The sequence below is a fragment of the Ochotona curzoniae genome, unplaced genomic scaffold (assembly GCF_017591425.1).
Source record: "Ochotona curzoniae isolate NIBS_2020 unplaced genomic scaffold, NIBS_Ocur_1.0 contig_3819, whole genome shotgun sequence".
NCBI classification, from domain to species: Eukaryota; Metazoa; Chordata; class Mammalia; order Lagomorpha; family Ochotonidae; genus Ochotona; species Ochotona curzoniae.
The window spans coordinates 57,608,914-57,625,403 of NW_024466004.1; positions in this window are offsets into that span (position 1 = coordinate 57,608,914).

Here is a 16,490-nt window from a genome sequence, read left to right on the forward strand (position 1 = left end):
GCAAATATAGTCAACTAATCCTCGACAAAGGAGGAAAACAGTAATAAATAGAGAAAAGAGATTTTTAAACAAATGGTGCTAGGATAACATCTACATGGAAAAAAGTCAGATCTAGACACAGATCTTACAACCTTTACAAACTCAAGAGTCTGGCACAATAGCCAGGCATTCACTGGAATGCTGTATGGGTGCTGGTTCATGTCCTAATTGCTCCACTTCCCATTTGCAGCCTGGGGAATCAACAGAGGATGGCCCAAAATCTTGGGACCCTGCACCTGCATGGGAGACCTGGAAGAAGCTTGTGGCTCCTGGCTTTGGATCAGCTTAGCTGTAGCCATTGTGGCCACTTGGGGTGTGAATCAGTGGACAGAAGACTTTTCTCTCTCTGTTTTCTCTGTATATCTGCTTTTCCAATGAAAAATAACTGAAATCTTTAAAAAAATTGACTCAAAATTTATTATAGACGGGCCGCAGGATGGGGCGTCTCATGCCTGGATCCCTCATGCCAGGTACCATGTGCACCTGGTGAGCTGTCCCCAGGCCTGTCTGGGCTCTGGAGGCTGCTCCCTTCAGGGTGAGTATACTGAGGGGGGGAAGTCTCCATGACTGGGTAGGTCCAGGGCCCACCCACCACCCTCATTGGGTGGTGAATGGGATTGGGGAGGGGCGCGACCTTGGGCCTGGGGGCTGAAACTTCCAGCAGCCTCGTGGCTGCTGATGGGCCACAGGATGGGGAGTCTCATGCCTGGATCCCACACACCAGCCACCATGTGCACGTCTCTGCCTGCTGGTCACCCAGCCGGGAAGCTCTGAGGCAGGTCCAGGTTGAACCCACTGTGCTCTTGGGATGTGAGTCAATCCTAAAGACTCCCAATGATAGTAACTCTTCCTTTGAAGAACCTGTAAGCACTTAACATTGTTGAGCACTGAACACCAGTTCATGCAAAAGCTAAGGCTCGGGAGGGGGGGGTGGCGGGGGCTCCCCCCACCCCCCCGCGTGGTGGCGCAAGTGGTTAAGGTCCTCGCCTTGCATGCCTGGGATCCCATATGGGCGCCAGTTCTATCCCAGCAGCCCCGCTTCCCTTCCAGCTCCCTGCCTGTGGCCTGGGAAAGCAGTCGAGGACGGCCCAAAAGCTTTGGGACCCTGCACCCGCATGGGAGACCCGGAAGAGGCTCCTGGCTTCAGATCAGCATAGCATTGGCCGTTGTGCTCACTTGGGGAGTGAATCAATGGATGGAAGATCTTCCTCTCTGTCTCTCCTCTCTGTATATCCGCCTTTCCAATAAAAAAATAATAAAAACAAATCTTTAAAAAAAAGAAAAGCTAAGGCTCGGGGCTTGTCCAGCAAAATATCCTATTACCTGACATGATGATGGATCAGGAGAAGGGTCACATTAGGGCAGGGCCATGACATTAACTAGCACTCGATAACCAAATCCGGGGGTAGATTCTGTGAGGGATGTGTGGGCAACACCCTGTGGAAATTCTAGCCCCTCTGGTTAGCTCAAGAGTTTGGGTGGTGATGGACTAAGCTAGGTGTGACCAAGGAGCTTACCATCAATCACAGGTAAAGCAACCTGCAACAGTCTGGACTGGTCAAGGCAGCAGCACCCAAATGTGCATCCTGAATAGGGTGTGGGGTGGGCGGGCTGCAACATTCACCAGCTCATGCACAGCCAAATGGAAGGCCAGACTGCGCTGGACACTGGCCTAAAACCCAATGGCATGTATGAGAACTGGGTCTGGGAGTGGATCAGGTGGAGGAACTTGGGAAACTCCCCTGGCAGGGCATAGCCCCCACTGGTGAACATGTTGTCCAGACTTGATGGGTCAGACAAGCTGGGCAAAGTAGCTCTAACAGCAGGCTAATGTGTGAATTGGCAATGGAATGGGGTGTACCGGGCAGGACTGAGCAAACCTTAGCCCACAAGTGAAACTAGAGACCAGGACGGAGCACAGGTCATGCCGAGCTAGGCTCTTGCACCTACTAGTCTGCGTGAGCCAGGAACACTAAGCCACAGTGTCTAAGGCAGAGGTCAGGACAGGTGAGAGGCTGAGCCAAGCTGAGTCAGAGCAACCACTGGCATGCCCGTGATCTATGGCTGGGAACAGGCCCGGTTGGGGAGCTAAGGGGACAACCCTAGCTGGGTTGAAGAGTGGGGGGCTGCGTTCTGATCAGGAAACGGTTGTAGTCTCCCTTGGCACAAGTGTGGACTGGGACTGGATGCACCAGGCCAGGCCAGAACCCAACACCGTCTGGTGTCCTGGAGGACCAGGGTAGATGTGGGATGGACTAGGCTAGGTCTCAACCCCTACTGAGCCATGAGTGAGCCATATCTGGGTATGGATGAGCCATGGCTGGGCTGAAACATCCAACAAGAACCAGATTGGGTTGAAGGCCAGTCAAGAAAAGCCACTGTTCCTGCTAGGACACGAGGTGGACTAAGTAGGGCTGGCTCATGGACCCACTGGTATGCGCAAAATCTGGCATTGGGAGGGGTTCTGATGGAGGAGCCTGGGCAACTCCTCTGGCAGGACACAGACCCAGCAGGTAAGCGCAAGAAGCACAACAGGAAACAGCCCAGAACAGGTCATGGAAAGTTTCCCACTGGCGTACATTTGGCATGGGTTGGGGGCAGACCAGGCTGAATAAATTCACGTCATCCACTGGCAAACCTGAGTACCAGAATAGAGTGTAGGTCAAGCCAGGTTCGGTTGCGACAAAAATCAGTGCACAATACGGAATGCCAAGGTGAGGTTGCCTGTACCTGATGTGACCGCAGCACCTAACCAGTACACGCGTGAGAACCAGGAAGGGAGGGGGCAGAGCCAGCAGGGGGAATAAGGGAGAGAGGGGGTCCCCTTGTGGGACAGCTACTCCCACTGGAGAGCGTGAGCTGGGATGGGGGCAGACCAGACCAGGCAGGGCTACAACACCTGTATGCCTCATGTGGACTAAATAAGGGAAACGCCATGCTGGACTGATTGTTCCTAGTGGTGCAAGCATAAATTAGAGTGGGTGTGGGTTGTTTGGGCTTAGCTGCAGTATCAGCTGGCAGATGCTGGCACTGGGGGCTAACTCTGTCAAGTCAAACCACAGAACCACCTGAAGAGTACATAATCCAGGAGCAGGAAAGACCTGGGAGGGAAATAATGGGATCCTCCCTCTTGGGTTACCACTCCCATGGGAGGGCATGAAAACTAAGATGGGGGCTGGGGTGGCTAGATAGAGAGGCACTCAACAACATCCATGAGGGCTGGATAGTTGAGTTGGTTAGATAGAACTAAGCTTTAATACCCATTGACATGTATGAGAGCCAAATGGGATGTGGGACAGACTGGACTAGTCTGCTACACATACTGGCAAACCAGGGTAGGGGGCAGGCTTGGTGAAGGTTATTGTGAGTCCCTCCAACGAGGCTGCAGCTCCCACTGGTTTATATGACGGCCGAGTATGTGCTGGGCAGAACCAAGCTGGACTGCAACACCCATTGGTTCCAGTGGAAGTCGGGGCTGAAAACAGAACCAACCCAGCAATTGCAACCACCAGCTGATCAGGGCGATGGACTGTGCTGGGCCCTGTGCTTGCTAGAACACACAAGAATCTGGTCTGAGAATACCTCAAAGTTTCTTTGGGGATCTCCCCAATCGAAATGCTGGACTCAGAACCCAAACCAAGAAAAGACAAAGGACAGAACCAGTCAATCAACCACCTCAGCTATGTTGGCAGCAAAATACTGGGCAAATGGAGACTCTTATGATGGATCAGTGGATTCTTCAACGACCTCATCGTGCTTGGAGTGGCGATACTGGCAGCGATTCATAAATGGTGAACTATCAAAACCACTTGAGCAAGTATCTCAGAGCATGCCCCACATCCGGGACTTGGGGTGGGTGGGAAACTGGGTGGGGCTTCTCCCTTAATACCCCCTTTACCTCAGAGAGATGAAGGAAACTGTATGGAAATAATAGTCTTACCCATTCCTTATAACCCTTGAACCTTTTTTTCCTAATAAACCATGTAAAGATTGTCAAAAAAATACTAAAAAAAAAAAAAGAAAAGAAAAATTAGTATAAATTGAAAAAAAAAAAGATCCCTTTTGTAACAAGTCCAATGCTCAATGGGCACAATAAAGCCACGTCCTTGGTCTTTGAAAAAAAAATGTATTATAGATACAAATGTAGGACTAAAATTCCTACAAAACAGATGAAAAACAAGAACTTGGGATCAGCAATGCCTTTTTTTTTCCCCAAAGATTTATTTATTTTTATTGGAAGGGCAGATATACAGAGAGGAGGAGAGGCCGAGAGGAAGATCTTCCATCTGATGGTTCACCCCTCAAGCGGCCGCAACTGCCAGAGTTGAGCCAATCCGAAGCCAGAAGCCAGGAGCTCCTCTGGGTATCCCATGCGTGGGTGCAGGGTTCCAAACCTCTTGCCATCCTCAACTGCTTTCCCATGCCAGAAGTAGGGAGCTGGATGGGAAGCAGGGCTGCCAGGACTAGAACCAGTGCCCATATGGGATCTCAGCACGTGCAAGGCGAGGACTCTAACCACTACGCTATTGTGCCAGGCCCAGCAATGCCTTTTTATATACAGAACTAACCATACAATTCACGAAAAAAAAAAAAAAAAGAAAGAATAAGATTTGATAGAAGCTGAAAGTTTCTACTAACAGTTCAAAGAATAAAAAAAAGCCACAGAATAGGAAAACTGAATTGTAAAAGACTATCCAATCAAAATAATGCTTTAAAATATACAAAAATACTGAAATTCAATCATGAAATGGACAGCTTCTTTAAAAATTATGAGAAAGATCTCAATGGGCATCACATCCACAAAAGATACTGAGAAGTAAAACTGTGAAAAGATGCTCAACAAACAGCAAACGTCAGTAGGGAAATGTAAATTAAAACACTGAGATACCTGTTAAACTGGTAAAAATGTAAAACACCGACAATCTCAAACACTGCAAAGAATGTTGAGCAACAGAAGATAGGAATGTGTAACTGTAGGACAGGTTGGCAGTTTTTTTTTTTTTTTTCAAAACTAAACACAAACTCTTATCATGATACAGCAGTCTTGTTCTTCTGTGTTTACCAAATGAACTGAAAGCATACGTCCACACAAAAACTTTCACATGTATACATTAGCAGCTTTATTCGTTACTGTCAAAACTTGGAAGCATCCAAGATGTTCTTGGATGGATAAGCACCCAGACAAAGGAATAACTGTATTATTCAGTGCTAAAAAGTGAGCTGTCTAGCATAAAAAAAGACATTAGGGAAACTTAAGTGCATGTAACTAAGTGAAAGACATCAATTTACAAATACTACATACACTACATGACATGACATGCTAGAGAAACAAAACCATGAGACAATGTGAAGATCCATGCCTTTCCATGGTCAGCAGAGGAACACAGATGACTTTTAGGATAATGAGAATATCCGTGATGTTAAAACAACAACATACATCATCATATAGTTTCCAAAACCCATTGAGCATGAGTATTTTGGCTAGTTCAGCTGAAAAATGGGATCGAAAGTTAAATTTAGGGGCTAGTGTTGTGGCACAGCAACTCAAGGTGCTGTCTGCAACATCAACATTGCATACGAGTGTCAGCTCAAGGCTGGCCGCTGCATTTCTCAGCCAGCTTCCTTGTAATGTACCTGGGAAGGCAGTGGAAAATGGCAAGTAGTTAGGTCCCTGCCACCCACATGCGAGACCTGGATGAAGCTCCTGGATCCTAGAATTCAGCATGGCCCAGCCTTGGCCGCTGTGACCATCTGGGGCGTGAACAGGAGGATGGAAGACTTCTACATCTGTCTCCCTCTCTCTTTGTAACTCCTCAAACAAACAAGCCTTTTTAAGAAAGAAAACCATCGCTCCAACCTAGGCTACAGCTCCTGCTGGTTTATGTGAGGGCCAAGTATGTGCTGGGCAGAACCAGGCTGGACTGCAACACCCATTGGTTCCAGTGGAAGTCGGGAGTGAAAACAGAACCAACCCAGGAATTGCAACCACCAGCTGATTGGAGCGAGGGACGGTGCCAGGCCCTGTACTTGTTGGCACATACAAGAAGTTTCTTTGGAGATCTTCCTAATCTAAATGCTGGACTCAGAACCCTAACGAAGAAAAGAGAGAAGACAGAACAGGTCAACCAACCATCTCAGCTATGATGGACTATGTCAATCAGTGGATTTTTCAAAGATCTCATAGTGCTTGGAGTGGCAAGATTGACAGTGATTCATAACTGTGGCAATATCAAGACCACTTGAGCAAGAACCTCAGAGCATGCCCTATATCCGGGACCTGGGGAGGGTGGGAAATTGGGTGGGCTTCTCCCTTAAATACCCCCCTTTGAATATGAAGCTAACAATATGGAAAACATACTAGTATTATCCACTTTCCTGTAGCCCTTGAACCTTCTTACCCTAATTAACTATGTAAAGAATGTCAAAATAAAATTTATTAATAAGAAAAAAAATATAAATAAAAAAAATAAAATAAATTTAAACAAGAAAAAAAAAAAAGAAAGAAAACCATCACAATTATAAAGTTTATACAAAATTCGTACAAAATCATAAAAGAGTTGTAGCATTAAGAGCTAAGAAGCTTTTTATTCAGGCATCTGTCTCCTGTCCTGTCCTGGTACTTGTCCTCTGAATTCAACTCTCTCATATTAACACGATCACAGAAGAATCAATCTCCTTTAAAGTAATGTTTCCTACCTACTTCCTTCTGACTTAGATCTAGCAGTGATAATTCAAAATGTGTACTTTAAATTAACACCAGCAACAGATCTGTATGAATGGCAGAATTTTGGTCTTAGCTCTGAACTTCTGAACCAGAATCTGCCTACAAGATCAGCAATGTAATTCAGACGCAGATAGAGCCTGGGGTATCTTTTTACAAAAGGAAAAAGGACATATCTACAATAGTGCACAATTAAAATTAAAAGGTTGTCAAAACAATCACTGGAATCGGTGACATGCTAAGTCTAAGGGAACACAGAATTTAGTCTCTATTAGATAGAAAATCAAGTAAATGAGGAAGCACATTAGTGTTTATGAAAAAGAATCAGCTTGGTGAAATAGGAGTCTAAGAAAATAAGACTAGCAAAAAGGTTTACAAAATGGTTGAAAAAATACCTTCTATATGAATTTCCCAAATCTGAGTCCTCATTTTGACCAAACTGTTTCAGAACTTAAAACAATTTGATCAAGGCTTGCCTTGAACAAATTTAAGACCAAAATAGTTTAAAAGTATCAATGGTATTTCCAAATCACATCTATCCACCAAAGTATAGACATTATCTGGATAATTGTGAGAACAGTTAGCATCCTCATTTGAAGGAAAACAATGCTCAAAAAATGGCAGAGGGGTAGGTATTTCATATACTGGGGTATTTGACCCTGCTTGAGATGCCCACACCCCATACCAGAGTAGCTGGATTCAAGCATGGGCCCTACTTCCGATTTTAGCTTCCTGCTGATGTGTACCTGAATGCCAGCAGGTGACGATTCAAGTAGTTGGATCCCTGTCACCTACGTGGGGAACCTGAGTAGCTATATTCTGCCCAGTCCTGGCTGCTGCAGACATTTGAAGAAGGACCTGCTAATGGACAGCAGCTCTCTGTCAGCCTCAGTCTCTGTCTTTCAAAACAAGAAAAAATTAAACAAATAAATGAATAAAAGACCAGAAATGCTAGAAAGCTGGGATGAGAAAAAGAAACCTCCTCAGTTTTACTGTCACATGCACTATTAAAATAGTAGGTACAAGTGGGGTCAGCACAGCTGATCCTCTGCCCTGTGGCACCAGCATCCTATATGGGTGCTGGTTCGTGCCCTGAGAAAGCAGCAGAGACTGGCCCAAGTCGTTAGGAAGCCCTGGAAAAAATTCCAGACTTCAGAGCAGCTCAGCTTTGGCTGTTGCGACTATTGCAGGGTGGACCAGATGATAGAAGACTCTCTTGCATGATGAAATCTGCCTTTGAAATAAAAATAAATCTTCAAAAAGATAATAATACTGGCATTTTGTACTCTAGTAAAGGATGAGGAATTTTTATTTACTTTCTTCTGAAGAAAAAAAAAAATAACCACTAGTTGTGCTCAATCTGTATGGAGTACAGGCTCTGACCACAGATGGGACGGGCCTGAATCCTACTCTCACCATTTACAAACTTAGCTAATCCTACCTGCTTCACCTGATCATTTATGCAAATTAAATAATATTAGTATAAAGCTGACACAACATGTAAGAATTTATGCATTTTTGAGAAAGTATTTCTTTTTTATATATATTTTAAAGATTGTTATTTGTAGTTGAAAGGCAAAGTTAGAAAGGGGAATGCGAGATCAAGATCTTGCATCCCAGAACGGCTTCAAAGACCAGAGCTGGGCTGGTTGAAGACAGGAGCTTCTGTGGGATCTCCTACATGGGTGCCAGGGCCCAAGTCCATCGCCTCCTGTTTTCTCAGCCATGAGCAGGGAGCTGGATCAGAATGGAGAAGCCAGAATTCAACTTCATACCCATATGTGATGCTGGCACCACACTACTGTCATGGCACTGGCCCCAAAAGTATTTCTTAAAGCAGAATCTTCTAAGAATAAAGGGTTTTCCTATCACCTTTTACTAAAAATGACTTTTTTTTTTCCACTTTAAAGGATAATATCTAAACCAAAGGCTGGGATTTATGCCACCTTTCCTTTTATGAACTATTAGCTAGCATGACCAAAGAATCCATTATGTATCTGCTGTAGAAAAGTGCTTTGCTGCGATATTTAACATAATCAATAGCCAAATTTGGATTTCAGATTTTAAGACTCAGCAGAATAGAAGCAATTAAAACACAGAGATATCTTGGTCATTTATCCTTCTATCTGTATTCCTAACATTGAAAAGTACATTTAATTAAATTGCCTTAGAGGTTACAGAGTCAGAACAGTGTTAGTTCTTTTTCCTCTTTTATTATCAAAGAGTAGAAAAGAGGGTCCAGTGCAATGGCTCATGACTAAATCTTTGCACGCACTGGGATCCCATACAGGCACCAGTGTGTGTCCCGGCTGCTCCAATTCCCATCCAGTTCCCTAGTTGTGGCCTGGGAAAGCAGTCAAGGATAGCCCAAAACCTTGGGACCCTGCACCCGTGTGGGAGACCTGGAAGAGGCTCTTGGCTTCTGGCTTTGTGATCAGCTCAGCTCTCGTTGTTGCAGCCACTTAGGGAGTGAACCAGTGGATGGAATTCTCTCTCTCCTCTCTGTAAATCTGCCTTTCCAACATAAATAAATAAATCTTCCCAAACAAACAAACAAACCCCCAAAGCATACAGAGAGATGTAGTTCTCAGAAATCTGAAAGTCCACTTGTATTCAATCTGTCACCAGAAATGATAAAACTGAAGAATTATTCTTTTCTGAGAATTCATTCCTTGAAAATAACATTTATCTGGGTTATTCCTCATCATTTAAGGAAAGTGAATGCTTCAGTCTTAATGCTTTTATCACTGCCCATATTCTCCCATGTCTATCATTTTATTTCTTCTATCAAATAACACAAGCAATTTTTGTGGTAGTATTAATGTCTTCACGGAACCCTGAAGTGCTTTAGGACCAATGGTAAATCAACCACAAAGTCTTTGCAATTCATATATTATTTTCCAATCATTTGAACATGGGTTGGTTTGTGACTTTTTTTTTTACTGTATCATGTGGTGGAACTGACACTTTAAGCTCCAAAACTTAGGCCTAAAACAATACGGGAGTTCCTACAACTGCACTCTTGGAACTCCTCCACAAACATACTCTATTCCTTGGAGATACATGGCCCAGCTAGTAGTCCAAACACAGGAAGTCCTTGTGTATAACCCAGCCTCAGGCAAAACTCCAAGCAACTGCAGTCCAGTGAGTCACCTTGATGAATTCACATGAACTGTGCAGCCCAAAATGCCTACCTACAACAAAATGGCTGATTTAACCTACTAAGGTGGTTTGAGAAAGGCAGATCAAATTTACAAAGAGAAGAGACAAAGATCATCCATCTACTGGCCAAATGGCTGCAACAGCTGGAGCTGAGCTGATCCAAAGCTGGGAGACAGGAGCTTCCTTTCTGTTCTCTGGGTATCTGCAGGGTCTGCAGGCCTTGGACCATCACCCACTGCTTTCCTAGACCACAGATAGTTGGGTTGGGAGTGGAGCAGCTGGGATACAAACCAGTGCCTACATGTGATGCCACTGCCACAGGGCTGAGGATTAGCTTGTACCACAATGCTGTCCCCATAAATACATTAAAAAAAAATCCAACAAACAAAAGCATTCCAAAAAATCCAATTCTATTATTTAATGACATTAATTAAAGACACTGAATTTACAAATTAGTTTTTGTTAGGCAATAAACTCTCCAAAGTTTGTTGACATAACAACTGATTCTATGGGTCAGCAATGTAGACTGGGTTTAGCTAAGCAGTTCTGTTACTTATGACTGGGCTTACTACATGTCCTTGTGGCCAGCTGGTCAAAGCTGGCTTGACTTGGATGCCTCATGTTCTACATGCTTCCATACCATCTTATTAGCCAGTCATGGCTTAGACATGCATGGAAACATGTAGGCTTCTGAAGGTTCAGGCTCAGAATGCCAAAACACCATTTCCACTAAGTTTGTTGGCTGGGTCAATAAGGAAAGCCAAGCCTTAACAATAGCCTACTTATTGAGGATAATTTTAATAATATTCCACACACCTATATTTTAGAGAATGTGGTAAAATCTCTCTCTCTCTCTCTCTCTCTCTCTCTCTCTCTCTCTGAGGGGAATCCTTGTACTATATCCTAGGCACACTGTTAAGCATTTTCTACATGTACATATATATGCTTGATGTGTTTAATACTATATTACATTTAATCATCAAAAAAAATCTTCAGATTTACATGCTGCAAAGTCTAGGAATCTAGTAATTAGCCTCCAAATACCATCACTTACATATGGCTGCATCAAAATTGGAAATCAGATTTTCTAGGCCCTAACTCAATGTTACTTCTACTACATCAGCATATACTCTAAAAATTTATTTTTTTAGACCCCAGTGGCGATATAACTTTACCAAAAGAGGTTTTAGTGCCTCCACAAAGTAGGTTCTCAAATAATACCACACTGTGAAACATTTTATGCATAATTTGGTATGTAAATTTTTTTTTCAAAGTTTCTTTTCTTTTTTTTAAAGGTTCATTTATTTATTTCATTGGAAAGTTAGATATAGAGAGAAGAGGAGAGACAGAGAGGAAGATCTTCCTTCTGTTGATTCACTCTCCAAGCATCCATAACAGCTGGAGCTGTGCCAATCCGAAGCCAGGAGACAGGGGAATCTTCTGGGTCTCCCACGCAGGTGCAGGATTCCAAGACTTTGGGCCATCCACGACTACTTTCCCATGCCACAAGCAGGGAGCTGGATGAGAAGCAGGGCTGCTGGGATTAGAACTGGTGTCCATATGGGATCCCAGCACATGCAAGGTGAAGAAGACCCAGCCACTAGGCTAGTGTGCAGGGTTCTGGCATGTAAATTGAAATGTTTCTTGGTTACTAGTCTACCAAATCACCTGCCATTAACTTAAAGAATTAGCTGCTTATATGGCATTAGCTGCTTACATGCTTCCTTTATTCTGATTTTGAGAACTGTGATTCTTTTTTAAATTTATTTTTATTTTTGATGAGGTTTACACAGTTGATCAGGTTGGGAAAGATTGAAGGTAAGTGGCTGAGACCACTGATTCCAAATTGTCCTCTTCTTTTTCCTGTATCTGGGGGAAGAGAGGAGACAAAGGGAAAAGCCACACCTAGCTTCCCAACTGCCCCAGTACCTGGGACGGAGAACAGCCACACAATATCAATCCAGGATCCCGATGTGGTGTTTGCTCTGAGGGTTCTGCCCAAGTGGTTTCAATAATTCAGGAATGCTGTCAATCTTGCTGATCAAACAATAAGGGAAAACCCTTCAAATCTCCAATGCTATCTTGCTGATTGAACGATGAGGAAACCCTTGCAATGTCAATTGGCTGACATTGTCAATCTTAAAAGAGTCTCCATTTGCCCAGACATTTGCTGTCAATGCTTGGTTCGGGTAGTTGTACAATTTGCTCTGTTCTCCTTCCTCTGCTATGGTTCCAGATGTTCTCTGCAGGCTCCAATAGGCTGCCATATCCTCCATGTGCCTCAGGGCTTGTCATCTATTGCTCCATCTTTTCCACTGAGGAGGACAAGCTCTTGCAGGTGAGCCCAAGGAGCCAGGCCAGGTGACCTGGGCCCTGCTGGACCCTCCCCGCCGCCAGGGGAACCCAGGATCCGATGGAACCCTGTGCTTCTCTTTCAAAAAGTAGAATTCATTCAATAAATCTCTACTGTCTATTATATCAGCAATTGTGCTAAAAGCTGAAGGTATAACAAGTGAGTAAGTTCCCACAAAAAAGCTTTCCACACATGAAGATGCTCTCCTTCAGGCTGGTGATTAAGCAGTAAGGACATTTATGTAGCACCCACAATGGAGTGACCTGAATCTGATCCTCAGCTTGGACTCCTGATTCTAGTCTTGGGGGGGGGCAGCAAGGATACCTCACTTAGTTGGGTTCCTGAAACCAACATGGGAGACAGAGACTGAGGTTCCAGCTTCTGAGGCTTGGCCAAGCCCAGTCCTGGCCACTGCAGGCATCTGGGCCATTTCCAGCAAATAAAAACTTTCTATGTTGTGGGTCTAGTTCCCTTTGCTCCTCTAATAAATTAAAACAACTTTTTGACAGCTATTATGTAAATGGAAAGGAACTCACAAAATCTGTGAAAGTAAGTAAAAATATACCTATTTCAACCAATTGAATCACTACTATGTATTCATTCACAGGCATTCATACACACAGCACCCAGCTGGATACTGGCTGCTCCACTTCTGATCCAATTCCCAGCTAAAGTGCCCTGGAAAGCAGCTGAGGGTCACCCAGGTGCTTAGGTTTCTGCACCAATGGGGGAAACCTAGATGGAGCTCCGGCTTTGGTCTGGACCAGCTCTAGGCTCTGAGTGCACTTGGACAGTGAAACAGTGGATGGAAGACCTCTTTCTGTCTTTCCCTCTCTGTAACTCTACCTTTCAAACAAACAAACAAACCTATTTTAAAAATAACGGTCAGGGCCCGGCAGTGTGGCCTAGCAGCTAAAGTCCTTGCTCTGAACGCGCCCAGATCCCATATGGGTGCCGGTTCTAAACCCGGCAGCTCCACTTCCCTTTCAGTTCCCTGCTGTGGCCTGGGAAAGCAGTTGAGGACAGCCCAAAGCCTTGGGACCCTGCACCTGCGTGGGAGACCCGGAAGAGGTTCCTGGTTCCCGGCTTCGGTTTGGCACAGTACCGGCCGTTGCAGTCACTTGGGGAGTGAAGCATAGAATGGAAGATCTTCCTCTCTGTCTCTCATCCTCTTTGTATATCTGACTTTGTAATAAAAATAAATAAATCTTAAAAAAAAATAAAAATAATGGTCAAAAAGAAAAAAATAATGGTTACTTTTTGAGCAGCATTATTATTATTATTTTTTATTCTCTAAAAAGAACATAAAACTAAGTTCACAACAGGGAATGAGAAGATACCCATAGTCTATACCTAACTATAAAAACAAAATTTATTACTTAAAAATAAGGAGCTGTTACCATGGCTTCAGACAATCGGTTGCCCAACAACTAAAACCCAATTTATGTACATCTGGGGTATTTAGGAGCAACAGTTCACTATTTGGCAATGTGGGGATAATCATATTTCTGCTAGGCTGACTTTTCACAATATCTTTTTGTCACCTCTGAGAATTTCGCAGGTTAAATTTCGGGTTGAAATACATTAAAATGGAATTTATACATTATTTTCCAAACACAGTACAGTATAGTTCCAAAACCAGAATTATACTCTATTTTGGCATAAAAGCATCAACTATGTTGAAACAGAATTTTTAATAATGATTGTTTCCAGGTAATGAAAAGATAATTTCTAAGGTCAATTATTATAATGAAGAATAAAAAGGCACATTAAAATGAATTTAAGTAGTTTAATAACTAAAAAAATAAATGGTAAGTATCCAATGAGGTGTTTTTCTAACTACACTTAGAAACAATTTATGCAATAGCATTTATGGCTGCTGTTTATGGAACCAATAGGCTATCTGAAGAAAAGCTGAGAAGCATACATTCACATATTTAAAATTAAATATCATTCCAATTCCCAGCAACCAGGCTAACAGTTTATCATTATTCAATATATAACTACATTTTAGATCAACTGCATTATACAGATACACTCATAAAGAATTCAAATTGTCCTGTCATATTCTGTGCCTGCTACTTAATTCCATACTTGTACTGATGATCCTCAAACGATCCACTTTCAGGATGGAGGACTACCTAACAACTCTTGAGTATTTGTTTCACTGTAACAATTCTGTAGGTACTTACTAAAACACATTAAGAGTTCAGTACATTAAATATTTTACAAATGGTGGTCACTGGTACAGCTAAAATGTGACTTCCATTACAATGCCTCACCAGGAGCCACCAGGAACTGAGATGAGTCAGCAGTTACCAGGTCTCCTACAACTTTATTCTCTACACAGTGTACACAGCAACAAAGTCAACTCAATAACATTTTGCACATTTATTACCTGTTGTGATGATGCTGAAAGATAAACAGTAAGTTTCAACTTAGTGGCTTACAACAATGTAGGTGACATTAGGTTGCTAAGTCCCTTGATTCAAAACTCTTGGGAATGATTGTTTTTCAGAATTCAAAATTTTTCAGGTATAGCAAAACAAATCAGTTTATTCATTGTATATTGAGTAACCACTCAAGTAGGCATAAGGCAGCACCTTGTGCTCAAACTGTATTGTTTCTACAGTGAAATGCAGGAGCACTTATGTAAACCACAAAGTGGCTTCAGGTCAGGTTTTTTAATTCACTATATTAGTTTCCTATTGGTACTTACACAACACAAATTTATTACCTTACAGTTTTAGAAGAGAGAAACCTGACACCTAGGATGTCCTCCAACCCAGGTCCCCTTTGGCAGCCTAGGGAACAACTTTGCCATCTTCTGAGAGCTTGCTGCAGCCTGGCTGGGGACTTTCGTCCTCAGTGCCAGCAACTACAGCACTGTAACCTCTGCTTCTGGACTCACTGCTCCTCTGAGTCTCATGTCTGTCTCTTCTCTATGATTCCTATAATTACACAGAGCTCACCTGCATAGCACAGGCTAGCTGCCAATATCAAAATTTTTATTTTAATCACACACAGTCTTTTTTTTTTTTGCCATATAAGCTAACATACTTACAGGAGTCCAAGAATCAGGATAAGGACATCTTTGGAGGATTACTTTTCTGCTCCTAACAGCCTTTCAAATGAGTGTATAAACCAAAGCCTGCTGCCTCTCCAAAGGCCAAAGCCAAAGCCAAGCCCCTGGAGGTCAGGGAGGCAGTGCCGAAAGGTCTCCAGACTCAAAAAGAGAAAAAAACCCTGCATGTCAACCATATGCCAGCAAGACACCTACACCCCCAGGCAGCAGCACAGATACCGTCAAAAGAGTACCCCAGAAGAAACAATCTTGACCACTACGCCTTTATCAAGATCCTTGACCACTGAGCTGAACATGAAGACAATTTGTTTGTTCCCATTTGTAGGCATCAAGGCCAACAAGCCCCAGATCAAGCAGGCGGTGCTCATGGTCAAGAGCCTGATCAGCTAGGACAGAGAGAAGGTGTATGCTTCAATGGCATTCGATTACAATGCTTTGGATGTCTCCAAAAACAAACAAAAACACCCCACAACCTGGAGATAATTTAAATTGAATACAACAGGTTAGTTCTTTTCTTTTTAAAGATTTATTTTATTTTTATTGCAAAGTCAGATATAAAGAGAGGAGGAGAGACAGAGAGGAAGATCTTCCATCCTATGCTTCACTCCCCAAGTGACTGCAACAGCCAGTGCTGTGCCGATCTGAACCCAGGAGCCAGGAACTTCCTCCAGGTCTCCCACGCAGGTGCAGGGTCCCAAGGCTTTGGGCCATCCTCGACTGCTTTCCTATACCATAATCTGAGGCTCATATAGCATCCCGGAGTATTCAAGATGAGGACTTTAGCTCCTAGGCCACCACGTTGGGCCCCAACAGGTTATATCTAAATAAGTGAAAATAAAATTTTTAAAAAGTTTTTTCTTAGATTAAAAAAGAAAAGTAGGGCCCAGCACAATAGCTAAATTCTCCCCTATATGTGTTAGAATCTTGTATAGGTGCCAGCTTGTGTCCTAGCTGCTCCACTTCCCATCTCATTCCCTGCTTGTGGCCTGGGAAAGCAGTGGAGAACAGCCCAAAGCCTTGGGAACCCCACATCTGCATGGAAAATCCAGAAGAAGCTGCTGGCTTTGGATCAGCTCAGCTCTGGCCACTGAGGCCACTTGGGGAGTAAACCAGTGGAAGGAAGATCTTTC